Raw genomic sequence first — 12,437 nt, forward strand, 5'->3', positions numbered from 1 at the left:
AATCAATTGTCAATGTTAAAAATTTTGAAATTATGTTGGTACCCTGGACATTTCCGTAGGAACGTAGGACGACTAATTCGGAAGTAAAATTACCGTTGATGGCGCCACTGAGCTAGGTCGAAAACAGTAACCATAAATGGCGGGAAAATGTTTATTCGGATATTTTGAGCGTTGTACGAATTTTGAAGCTTCACAATTATAACGTTGCCTATGCGGAATGATTATTGCATCTTTGGTGGAAGAAACGAATGTTGACAAATTAGAGATGACGAGGAAAACACGAATAACGAATGACTTTTGGTTCACTTTCTTTATTGGAAAATTATTACAAAGACATTGAAAAGCCTACCTTTTGGCATAATTTACGTTTAAGTGTATTAGCAGTTGTTAATCTTAATTGTAGTTTTGTTGATTTATCGAAGTATTTCATGATTTTATCAGTGGAAAAATTCTAACCTAAAATTCACAAACTTCACTAATTTACTGGTTTCTTGAGCCCAACTTTGTGTTCGCTGTGATCCATTACTATAGTCTTTAATTAGACAACTGTTTGATAACACTTTGTAATGAAAATTTAAATTTTTTTCACTTTTTAACCACTTTCAAATTCCAACAATAAACACTTTATACCACGAAAAACCGCAGAACCAAAGTCAAAGCTAGTACTTACCACCACGTACTTTTAAAGTGATTCTCTCTAATGTAAGCAATTAACACTATACACGCAAAATTGTTAAACAATTTATTAGATGTCAATTAAATGTGGAATTACGAAAATTTCGTTACTGTTTTCGACATAGTTCAAAAGTCATCACCAGAGGGCGTCTAGTTAATTTTATTTCCGAATTTTAAATGGAGTTGCCAACGTTGAAACAATTTGACAATTGATTTTAATTTTAATTGACGATATTTTAAAGCAAATAAAGTTTAACAATAAGTTACAACAAATTTTCAAAACTTTTAGTGAATATATTTAACAAACTAGACGTGATAGGTGTATTTTAGTTATCAGCGAGTAAACAGAAAACAAAATCTGTATAAATTATCTCCTGGTAAAAGAAAAAAATGTTTGTAAATTAGTGTTATGTTTTAGCTCATTTCCACTTGAAAATTGTCGCTTTTTAATTAACTGATTTTTCTTGTTATAAATAAAAAATTAATATTCGTCTGATTCATATTTGAGCGGAACGTATACTTTTCAACCTCTTAGTGCATTTGTTGTGATATTGTAATAAAAGGATAAGCCTTTATGCAATTATTTTTAATATGTTGGTTTACAAGCATGCAATTGTTGGACATCTTTAATTTCAGCTAGTTTATGTCTTATTTTTTAAATTGTATTTTTGCTGTTTGCATGCTGTTGTGCGTGTCGTTGTAAATATTTGACTAGTGCAGCAATCCGGCTTTTAATATTATCGAGCTATAATTATTATCTTTGGCTCCGGCCTTAATAAACAAGCCGGCATCATGCGAACTCTATACTGGTGCAATTTGCGCCGAACAATTTTCATGTACACGTGCTTTTAAATTATTTTCCTAATTTGCCAACATGTTCCGATAATCCCTCGTATTTCCCACGGATTCGAGTGAATAAAGGGTTAGTCCATTGTTATCCCCGTCTACGCCCCATCTATTGCAATTATCGCGATCTCACTATGCATTGAGCCTTCTGTCGATATTTTCGCCTGATTCGTCCGATGTCGTCCAGATAAGCTCTTTTGTGTCTCTGAACTGGTTCTCGGATTCGAGCTTTCCCAAAACATAAATCAGTTAGTACATTACTTTCGGTGCCATTCGTGATCCAATATCAAATTTGCACAAGATGCCGTCAAATTTATGGAGCACTCGAGTCTTGTGCCATCTGCGTTTGTGATAAAAGATTAAAAGAGTAGGCGCCCTCTATTAATATTCAAATCGATCTGCCCTTAAACGGCTAGATTGGATTTTTGCACGCTAATTTTCGACCGTTAAATAAATCGTTTGCGACGATTACGGCGTCGCAAGTCCAACGTCCAGCTGACAGACGCGATTTATCGATGCGTTTCCAATAGCCGGAGCAATTTGCATGCGATTAATTTTGATGACGGCCGCCACTGAAATTCACTCGAAAAAAGCGAAATAAAATAAATTGCCAAGGCAAGACAAAGTGCTAATTGCAAAAATCATACGTTAAAATGCCAAAATAACTATTCTCGCACGACCTGAATAATGAACGCGCTTACACCTCTTTGCGAAAACACCATTTTAATATTCATACCTGCAAAGTGCCATAATTCCTGATGCACACTTTATTAAATCGCTTCGTAATTAGTTTCATGTTTTTCTTATCACTCGCCTGCTACAGCTCCCAAATTAACATATTAGAACAATAAAGTAATGGGATTCTCGAACGTATTTAGGCAGATAAGATCTATAAACGTTCAATCAACTAATCTGCTCCAGACGTTTAGAAGTTATTATTTTAATGATGCATTTAGAACCTCAATTAACCGTTGCCAACTCAATAATTATTATTCTTTGACCGGAAATTAAACAATTTTTTGCAAGTTTTGTAAGCAAAATACATCTCTGTTCGGAAGTTCACATAAATTTAATTCCAGCCTCCATAAAGATTTTGTGATATTCGTTCCAGCAGCGCACCCATTTTTATTCAAAAAAAAAAAGATTTACGTTGAAGATGACAGAAACGTTTGATAAGGTAAAAGAAACAAGTAGCGCGCGGTAGCGACGTAACTTAAGGGCTATGCGTCTCATACGTGAGGTCAAGAGGTCCTCAGAATACAAGAATATGCAAGACCGTGAATAGATAGAGGTTTTTATTTCGACGAAATGTTTCGCTTCGAGGCGTCTCTTATCTAAACACAACAAACACAGTGGTATGTAAATCGGTGTACGAGGAGAAAAACCTCGAGTGTAATTACGAATGGAGTGCATTAGCTTTCATTCATTACAGTGAATAATTATCTCAAATAAGTGGTTTGTCAGATGGGTATGGCCGTGTAGCCACGGTGAGTGGCCAACATTGACGCTTTAATTGTTATTTATTGCCAGTGTAATAATTGTCCGGAGAAATGAGTATTTGACTGTTTGTATTTTGTAATGGGACGGATCCGGACCAGAAGTTCGAATTTATTGCGGGCTCGCCGGACGGGCCAATTAGCAATAAATCCGATCGACCTGTTGGTATAAGAAAGAGGATGTTTTAATAATTCAAATAAATGGTTACATGATAAATACACGCTGTCCCTATCTTGATCTGGATGCTGTTAAGTCATTCAGGAAGATACTATCTCTATAACAATATTAGACACGGAGGACTAAACAAATAGCGTCATTTGCGATAGAAATCAACTTGTTAAATTTAATATCAAAATATTATTGCTGCTTGTTAGACGAATTGTACAAAACATTAACTAAATAATCCTACTTTCCAAGAATTTCACATTTGCAACACAATTGCCTCACAAACTACTCTAGAAAATCTTATTACCTACATAACTAACATCTTTTTCACTTCCTTGCGACTGGTGCTCATTTCCTCCAATTAGTGAAGAAGAAAAACTTGGATACAGTTACATAAAATGTTCAAAGGCCAATTGTCGAAAACATAAAACCTGTGAATAGAAAGCAAACAACAGCGACGTCAATCTGGTCTTGAGGGAAAAAATCTGAGTAAAACAAAAATTTTGATAAATAGAAGACTGAACGCAAGAATTTGCTTCAACAAGTTTACAGTTAAATGGCCTTGAAGCAAGCGAGATTTCTACTGAAAAAATGAATTACTTATGAATACTTATTAAACAAGTAAACGAATTTGTTAATGAAGGCCATTAATAGCAATTATTAATACTGTTTAAAGCACAAATGAGTGTAGTGAGTAATAATATAATAATAACTACATTACAAACTTTTTAACTTCTAATAAAACTAGAGATTTAAAATTTTGTATACGATCTAAATCGATCATTCTGAGTACTTATCTGTCATAGTTTTTGCAGTAAGTCATTTTTTTTGTCAAAATCTTTATTTGCAGTTTGATAGCCAAAGGTTTAGAGGATCTTCTCAGATCTTTAGAATTGTCATCTGTCAAATTACAAGGTTACTATAATTTTTTGAAAATATTGATTAAAAAAGTATTATAAAACAGTTTTTTCAAATGAAATAATCTTGTTTTTTTAATGGCAATCAACAGAACATCAATTTTTATGCAGGCTTTTATTAATATCTTATATATCTATCTCTTACAGTTTTTGAAATAATCGTAAAAAATCAAATTCTAGCTCACTATTTTCATTTTTAATCGAGTATACTTTCAAAAAATACGATAAAATCGTGCCATTGATTAAAGAAAATGTTAGATTTGTTCTCCACTTTTACTCACAAAGTTCAAAATTCAATGGCAAACGGACTGAGTTAGTTTACATAATTCATTAAGTTAGCACAAAACATAATTAAATAATATTGTTTTGTTGCTTATTCGATAACGAAATAGCTAAAACTAAATAGAATGTTGAAGTTTGACAAGTGTTGACCATTTTGCAAGGTCTACTTGATTAACTATAAAAATTATGAAGTAAAATCGGTTTTTTGAGATTTTTTTCAAAAACTGTAAGAGATAGGTATAGGACATGTTGATAAAAATTACCATAAATATTATTGTTCTTTCGATTGCTGTTAAGAAAATTGGGTTGATCCTTTTAAAAAAAACTGAGTTGCGCCAATTTTTGCTAACCATTTAAAAAAAAACATACTAGCCTTGAATTTTGACGATGACAATTTTGAAAATTCTAGAAGTCTTCTCGAAACTTTGGTTATCGAATGCACAAAAAATATTCACTTATCGCAAACGGTTCAAGAGCTGTGATATTCTAAACAAACCTTTGCAAATAAATATTTTAACAAAAAATTGCCTTAAGTCAAAAACTATGGCAGAGTACCAACAACTTGGGTAAATTTTACTCAGTTTCAAGAGACAAATTCAAAAATGCAATAAAATAGGTAGTTACTATTTAAAATTTCAAAGTTGCTGCCAATTTCTCGTAGTTCTAGAAGCTCAGCCATTTTAAAAATAATTTAGTTGAACTCGGAATGGTCGATTTAAATCATAGGTATACCAAATTTGAAAGCTCTAGTTTTATTAGAAGTTAAATTTTTTTTATGTAGGCCCTTAAAAAATGATTCTATATTTTGTTAATTTGGTACCAACCCAAAACCAATTTTATTTTTGACAGCTATCATTAAAATTTACTGTGTATTTAATGCAAGGAAAACGTTGGAAATTCTCTAATAATAACACTGTGTAACACAAAATTGTTTTTTTAAATTTTCGTGATTTTACTATCTCCCAGAGCTGCAAATTACATATATGCAATTTTTATTACTCAAGTGTCAGTCCTTCAAATTTTATAGCAAATTATTTTTCACCCGTAAAAACAGTTTAGTAAGCAGATATAAATTACTGGATTTAAAAAAATTAGGAGTATTATTTTTTCTGGCTACTGATTAGGCTTTTCATGGATTACGTTACAATACCTTATTAAATTAGAGTAAATTGTAAATTATCAACCCCCATATTTTTTTTGTAGACCGACACTAGACATGAATTGCGACCAAAAATTTATTCAGGAAAACTTTTACTTTCAATAAACACTAGCATTTTAAAGTTAACACAAAAATTTTTACTTTTTGTTACGCAGTGTAATATTCAGTTGTAGGTGTTTAAAAATGCTGAAGTGTAATGTGAGGAACGTAATTTTTGAATTTTTTAAGTGCCGACAGTGTTGTCTGTAAATTATGTCTATACGAACGGGTTGTCAATAGGCAGGGTAAATTGGCCGATTGTTTAGGGTGGAGTTTATGTACACTTGCTGACTTGAAAAAGTATGAGATTAATTATTATAAGGCGTTTTTTAAGATTTGAAAGCCCTATAAAACTGGAACTATATTTTTATATGTCAAAATCTCTTAATTACGTTATGAAAAAAAATCAAAACACTAATGAGTTCCATTAATAGATCCTTTTTAGACAAAATCATTCATTGCTACATACGGTCAACGAAAATGTAATTTTTAATAAGTAATAAGCTCCACTTTGCAATTTTTTACATAAATTCAAACTTTTTTTAAATAACACGTTAAAATTTTCATAGTTTGACTAAATGTTTTGTCGTAGTTGTAAAAATTTATTTCCGGCCTTGGTACCAATTATAGAGTTCATAATAATTTAATAATACTTAGGAGTAATTACTCGTATACTTTTTTAAGTTTAAAAAGAAATACCTTCATATCAATTACTAAATGAAATTATGGTGGAATTTACACGTAATTAGTTTTTTAAATAACAATAATTAGATTCTAAGCCAATTACTGTTTGCTGTTCGATGCAGTTTATAATGGTAGATAATTACTAATTAGTTTTCAGTGTTGAAAATAAATTAGCAATAAAAAGCAAATTGTCATGACTGGCTGCTTTTTGCAAAATTCGTGATGAACTTGGGTGTCAAACTGCATTTCGTTATGCAGACGCCCTGCAAAGACCTAAATTCGTTTCGATGGAAGCAAGTTTGTGCATTTCCGTTCGCGTCATATTCCCGGTTTGTAGGGAGGACATATTTGCTTTGGCAATAAGAGGCGGTTGTTACAAGCAACGTTTCGTTTGGCTGCTAAACGTGTCGTTTATTCCGTTTTGGTATTTAAATTTATTCAATCGAATAAATCAGTCGATTTCGCGTGTAAAAGCTGGAATTTCCCCGTGCAATTCTCAAGATTCAATTCCTCCCATTTGAATATAATGTTTGTGAAACATCAATTTGTCATCAAGTGCACCAAGCGACAATTTTTTTCCCTAATTAACAAGGAAACTCCTCGGTGAATTATGGGCGACATGTAGCCATTAAAGAGTCAACTTTTCACTTCGGTCCCTCCTATCGCGTCATACTCGGATGCACTTGGGAAAGTGGATGCCAGTTTTTCGTCCCTGCGAGTTTTATTGTTAACAAAAAGGACCAAATTACAATATCGTACCTAGAATTACGCCCGTTCGAAGTTTTTCGAGAGTGACGTATCAAAAAGTGATTATACTTATTTCGTTTCAGAGAAGTTAATACGAAAAGAAACTCGGAAACACACGTGTTCTGAATAAATGGGAAAGATCACGTTCTTATTTAACGATCGGATCACCCCCAAGATCCCGTTGCTTCAGAACTCGCATCTTACTAACTTTACAAATTGTGTTTTCTTGTTTCGCCACTCGAATTTTCCGATTCAATCAGGATGCTACTTCAATGTCACAACTTACTCGAGACGAGGAGGAATGTCATCGTTAGGATGATTATGAGGTAACCCAGAATCGAAATTTTTGCCTTGCTCACGCTCACAAAATTGTTCTTTTGACCTTCAAGCGCTTTTGTAATCTGCATCACCTGTGTGATTTATGCGTCCAATCTGTACGTGACATATTTGGTTGGTCGCAGCAGAGAAGAGCCTCAAGTACAATCTAAAATTGTTACGCTACGGCTCGGCCTAATGTCTTGTTAGTTACCGCTATGTTATTAGGTTTTTTATTGGACGGACGCATTTCAATTTAGCATAGCGATTACGGCGCACAATGTGGACAATGCGGAGGCAATCGAAGGATAAAATCTATTGCCGACGTTTAAGTAATGAGGAATAATCACAAATACCGAACAGGAACTCGACTACCATCCGCGTCATTTCTCACAGCTGGATTCTCCTTCGCACTCTTAATTTCAGTTTTATCTGTAAAGTTTGTCAAACTCTATTCGACTGTTGTGTCTGCAACAGGCGTTATCCTATTTTAATATTTGCAGGCTAGACAGTGCGTTTCCATTTTCCTGCAAATGACATCACTCGTGCAACGATGCAATATTACAAGATTATGCTTTTCCGCGCAAACAAATAAGAAAACGAGTGATGTACCATCACTGCACGAAGCACTTTCGATGTTTTCCTATTGAATGTTGTCTGTGAAAGTTTCCGATAGAAATTGCACATTGTGGACCAATCGTCCAATTTCACATTTTCCATGAAAAATGCATCGAGAACACACTTGCTTGACTCCACGTACTTACCCAGCGAGGGTGGTTTTATGTTACACTAAACAAGCATCCGAAGTGGTTACAGCTGTAATGTAATTCACTTGTGGCAGACCCAATAATTTCCTTATCAATTATTGAAACAGAGGATCTTTATATTTATTTATTTAGATTAATTTAACCGCTATGATGGCTGTCACAGTCGACGTTAATGTCGTCCTTCCGTGACAGAGACAATTTTCTTGTCCGCTGGAATACTCCTCTCCGGAACTCCGGGAAATAGTTGCCATCGTTACAAAAATTACAAAAAATACGACATAATCATGACTGAGACAGAAAGTAATTAAATAAGCGTGCCTAGTTGCACCGCATTTGAGGAATGAGTTGAAAATGTGACACAAATTCAAGGAAAAAGCTCACTTTTGCCCGTAACACTGTAGCAGGTAGTGGTACCTGCCCTCAAATATTTGATAATAAAAAAACAAAAGTTTATCCAAAATCTATTTATTTATTTACTAACGAAAACAAGGAGCAAACAAAAATTGTGACAGTGAAGATAAGATGTTGCGAATGTTTTGACATTGTAATTTATTCTTAAATAAAAAACGGCCTGTTCCGTAAATAACTCTTAATTTCGGGCATTTGTGCGTGAAAGTCTCGTTTCCGCAATTTGCAGGAATTATCGATCCGAGTTCGTAATCGCGTCACGTGATATTTAAAAATATATCAATTCATGAGACACATTAACAGGTATTTGCCGTGTTAAAAATGATTTTATGTACATACAATAACGCCCGTATTGATGTAAACATGCGATACTGTAAAGTGCGAACAAGGACATTCATATAAATTACCAGTTTAGAGTTATAAATTTATAAGCGAATTGAAACCACTTTTAAATGTCATAAATAACTCGGCTATGAATTGTAGCTGTCGTTTTTCAATTCGGCAGAATTTCGCTGTTAATGTTGTGTTAAATTTTAAGTGTCACCAGTCGTTTTGTAACGAAATTTTTATCGCATTATCCTGCAGGATAATCTATTCGCGTGAGTCACCCTCTATGCCAAGGTCCCATGGTGTAATGGTTAGCACTCTGGACTCTGAATCCAGCGATCCGAGTTCAAATCTCGGTGGGACCTCGTCCTTTTTTTTTCTTCTTTTTATTTACGAATTGTTTGGACGCGATGCCATTGCGTGGGTATTTACTTAATGGTGGCGATAACGTCGTTTAGGACGTTAAAAAAGTCATTCTTGGAAATCATTATGTGTGAAATGGGCGCACCATGGGTCCTAGTCATAATCCTATCACACTCCTCAATGGCGAAGATAATAATTATCAGCCCCGTCGGCGGTTGCATCGGCCCAAAGAGTGTGTGGAAATGGTGGAAACGGGCCGGAAGTGTCGTCGACCGGATTGGCCGATTGTTCGCGTGCGACAATTTGCGTTTTTCAGTAAAACTTTCAGTGTTCAGTACACGTGTGCGTGAGTGCGTGATCGTCGCGTTATCCGGGAAATGTCACGTGGCCGCGAGAAGCAAGTCTCTTGCCGAACACATGCCGTTCATTTCTAATTACTTAAACTAACACCAATGGAAGGCACGAAACAAACAAACGATAAAGCTAATGAAGGGCTCTGTTGACGCCCGTCAATTTAGACCGTTTTTGTTTGGCTGTCGACGCGAAATTCAGACGCCGACTGCCACGGCCGTTAGCGGCACGAAATTGAGCTTTCAAAGAAGCCAATTTTCATTAGACAACTGCGACGAAATTAGGCTCTCTTCAAGTTATCTTGCTATAAATAAAGAACTGCCGACCAAATCATACCGACAGGGGTAATTTTCAGATCAAACCAACTCACTCAAGCACACCGTGCTGCGAATTATGTCAAGGCTTCCTGGAGATGAGCAATTTTGATGCTCTCTTCATGCACTCGAACTGCGTCTCAAGACGCTTCTTCACTCATCGAAGAAATTAAAATCGCCGGTTGTTTTTTCTCTTATCATGTCTATTGCACTTTATTTAAAGCATTTTCGTAAATAAAAAGAAAAAAGGTCCTCCCCGGCGGGGAATCGAACCCCGGTCTCCCGCGTGACAGGCGGGGATACTGACCACTATACTACCGAGGACTTGTTTTGAGAATTCGAGCGTGCTCTACTCCAACAACATAGTTTTATAATGATTATAATTTATTTAAAAAAATATTGTAAAATACCGGGTGCTCAAAAATCGGTGCACCAACTCAATGGTATGTGGTAGAAAATTGCTTACATATAAAGGTAAACATATAAAAAAAAATTGTATTAAAGTTAGTGATAAATAACAAATTTTAAATAAATAACAGTCGTGATCGCAAAAAATTTTATCAACAAATAAAAATATTTTGGAAACGGTTTCCTAGTAAAGAATTCCTAGTGTTGGCACATCTACAAATTACGATTTTGATAAATTTTCATTTTTTTAAACTCAAAAAACTGCTAAAGTCTGATAATAAATTTAAAAATTATTATTTATCGTTTTGTTCGGGAACGATTACTTAGTGGGAAACATAAAACATTAAAAAATAATAAAAACCGAAGAAGTTGACAAAATACAGGGTGAAATCACTACACATATTAAAAGGCATAACTCCTTCATATAAAAGGGTTACAAAGCTGTATTGGAAAATTTTCATTTCAATGTTATTAAATAAGCGTGTTTGAAATTTTGTCAAAATTCTACGGCACGCCACTGAGATAAGATTGTGGAAATAAACAAGGTGCGTCTCGACAAAAAAATCTTTGCAAAAAAGACGGCTTGTAATTCGAATATATCTACCTTTTTTATAGCTGCTTCTTAATAGATAAGGTCAGTGTACCAGTGTGTCTTTGCGGGGTTGTGTCTGAACTTGGTACCGGGTTTCGTATGGTAAAAATGATCCAATATCTACTAGACAAAAATAATGCGAGTGTTGTTACCGCAAGGTTTATTCCGACGTGTAACTTAGTGTAGTGCCAGGTGCAAAATTGTGGTCAAATGCCGAATTTCCTGAATTACGCAATAGTCACGACACCTCTTCTTAATGTAAGGTAAGTCAGTAGTTACCCCAATCATAAGTTCAAGTTTGTTTTCGTTTTTTGTGGTTACTGAGATATCTTCGTACCTCTGGGCTAATAGTTGCACACGTGCCATAGGCCCCATTACCCCACTTCTAGAATCCAACTAACATGCGAAACATTAGGAAACACAGTGTGCTCCCGATTAAACAATCATGTGTAGTGAATTCAATTTCACCCTGTAGTTTGTAGCCCCAGATTTTTTAAGATATGATTTCACGAAAATTTTCAAGACTTTTCCCGTAATCTACACATGCTTCTTAACAACGTACCACCGAGTTGGCGCGCCAGTTTTTGAACATCTTGTGGACATAAGTCAAAAATTGCTTAAATCGAAAAATCAATTAAAACATTAGTTTCTATACATTCCATTAATTAGAAAGTCTTTAATAAATACAATCTGTCTATACATGAATGTGGGATCGTAGTAAGTATTAAAAGTTTGCCGCTTCTTTTAAGAAAAAACAAACAATGTTAATATATGAAAAAATTGGTCTTACTGTTTGCCTGGGTAGATAACAGTTGATACTTTTCAGAAATTTTATAGAAATAAAATAATTCTCTTTTATTAACAGTCCGTATAAATGCAATTATAAATACAAACTGGAATTATTGCAACAAGTACAAATGAATCTTTATTGTTCATTACACAAGGTGTTTCACATAATTTTTCAATTTTATTTAGGTTTTTCTTTTTTTAATGATTTTTCAGTAATTAACAATCAACATCGACTTAGAATCGGTAATTAATTAACGTTTTAATATAAATTTGACATTTTAATATAACAATCCATCAAAACAACGACTTAAAAGTAAGCCTCAGCTCCTGCTGAAGGTTAGTAATTATTGCGAGTAGTTTAGTTATTAGTTAGTAAGTGTGCTATAGACAGAATTGCTAAATTGTTTGTATTGAACAGGTGATAATTAATATAATGGAAGTGTATTTGCCAGACCATGACCTGTGTTAAATTTCACTGTATTGAAGACATCAAGATCAATAACGATAGTTACAGAACAATATACAGTAATGATCTAATAATTGTAATTGAATAACTTCCTAACACAATAAATTTAAGTAAAACGTTGTTATTTAATGCTTTGTTTGCAATTTCGATTTACAATTCGATATACAGTGAGTCTTACATAAGACTTTCAAGCCAGATATCTCAGATGTTTGTCAACGGATTTTTATGCAATTTAAAATGCAGATATTTTAGAAGGTAAAGAATAAAATGCAATTAATGCAACAACTTCAATCTGAAAAACGTAATTTGTGTATGCCTTTTTAAAA

At 34.1% G+C, this 12,437-nt stretch overlaps 2 non-coding genes across 2 annotated transcripts; one reads left to right on the forward strand and one right to left on the reverse strand.

The window, feature by feature from the left end:
• The first annotated feature begins 9,121 nt into the window (after positions 1-9,121).
• On the forward strand, positions 9,122-9,193 carry TRNAQ-CUG (transfer RNA glutamine (anticodon CUG)). Its single transcript has one exon. It is a non-coding gene; the product is annotated as a tRNA-Gln (tRNA).
• A 915-nt stretch (positions 9,194-10,108) lies between these two features.
• Positions 10,109-10,180, reverse strand: TRNAD-GUC (transfer RNA aspartic acid (anticodon GUC)). Its single transcript has one exon. It is a non-coding gene; the product is annotated as a tRNA-Asp (tRNA).
• Between the last annotated feature and the right edge of the window lie 2,257 nt (positions 10,181-12,437).

This window comes from Tribolium castaneum, chromosome 4, assembly GCF_031307605.1.
Source record: "Tribolium castaneum strain GA2 chromosome 4, icTriCast1.1, whole genome shotgun sequence".
Classification (NCBI taxonomy): domain Eukaryota; kingdom Metazoa; phylum Arthropoda; class Insecta; order Coleoptera; family Tenebrionidae; genus Tribolium; species Tribolium castaneum.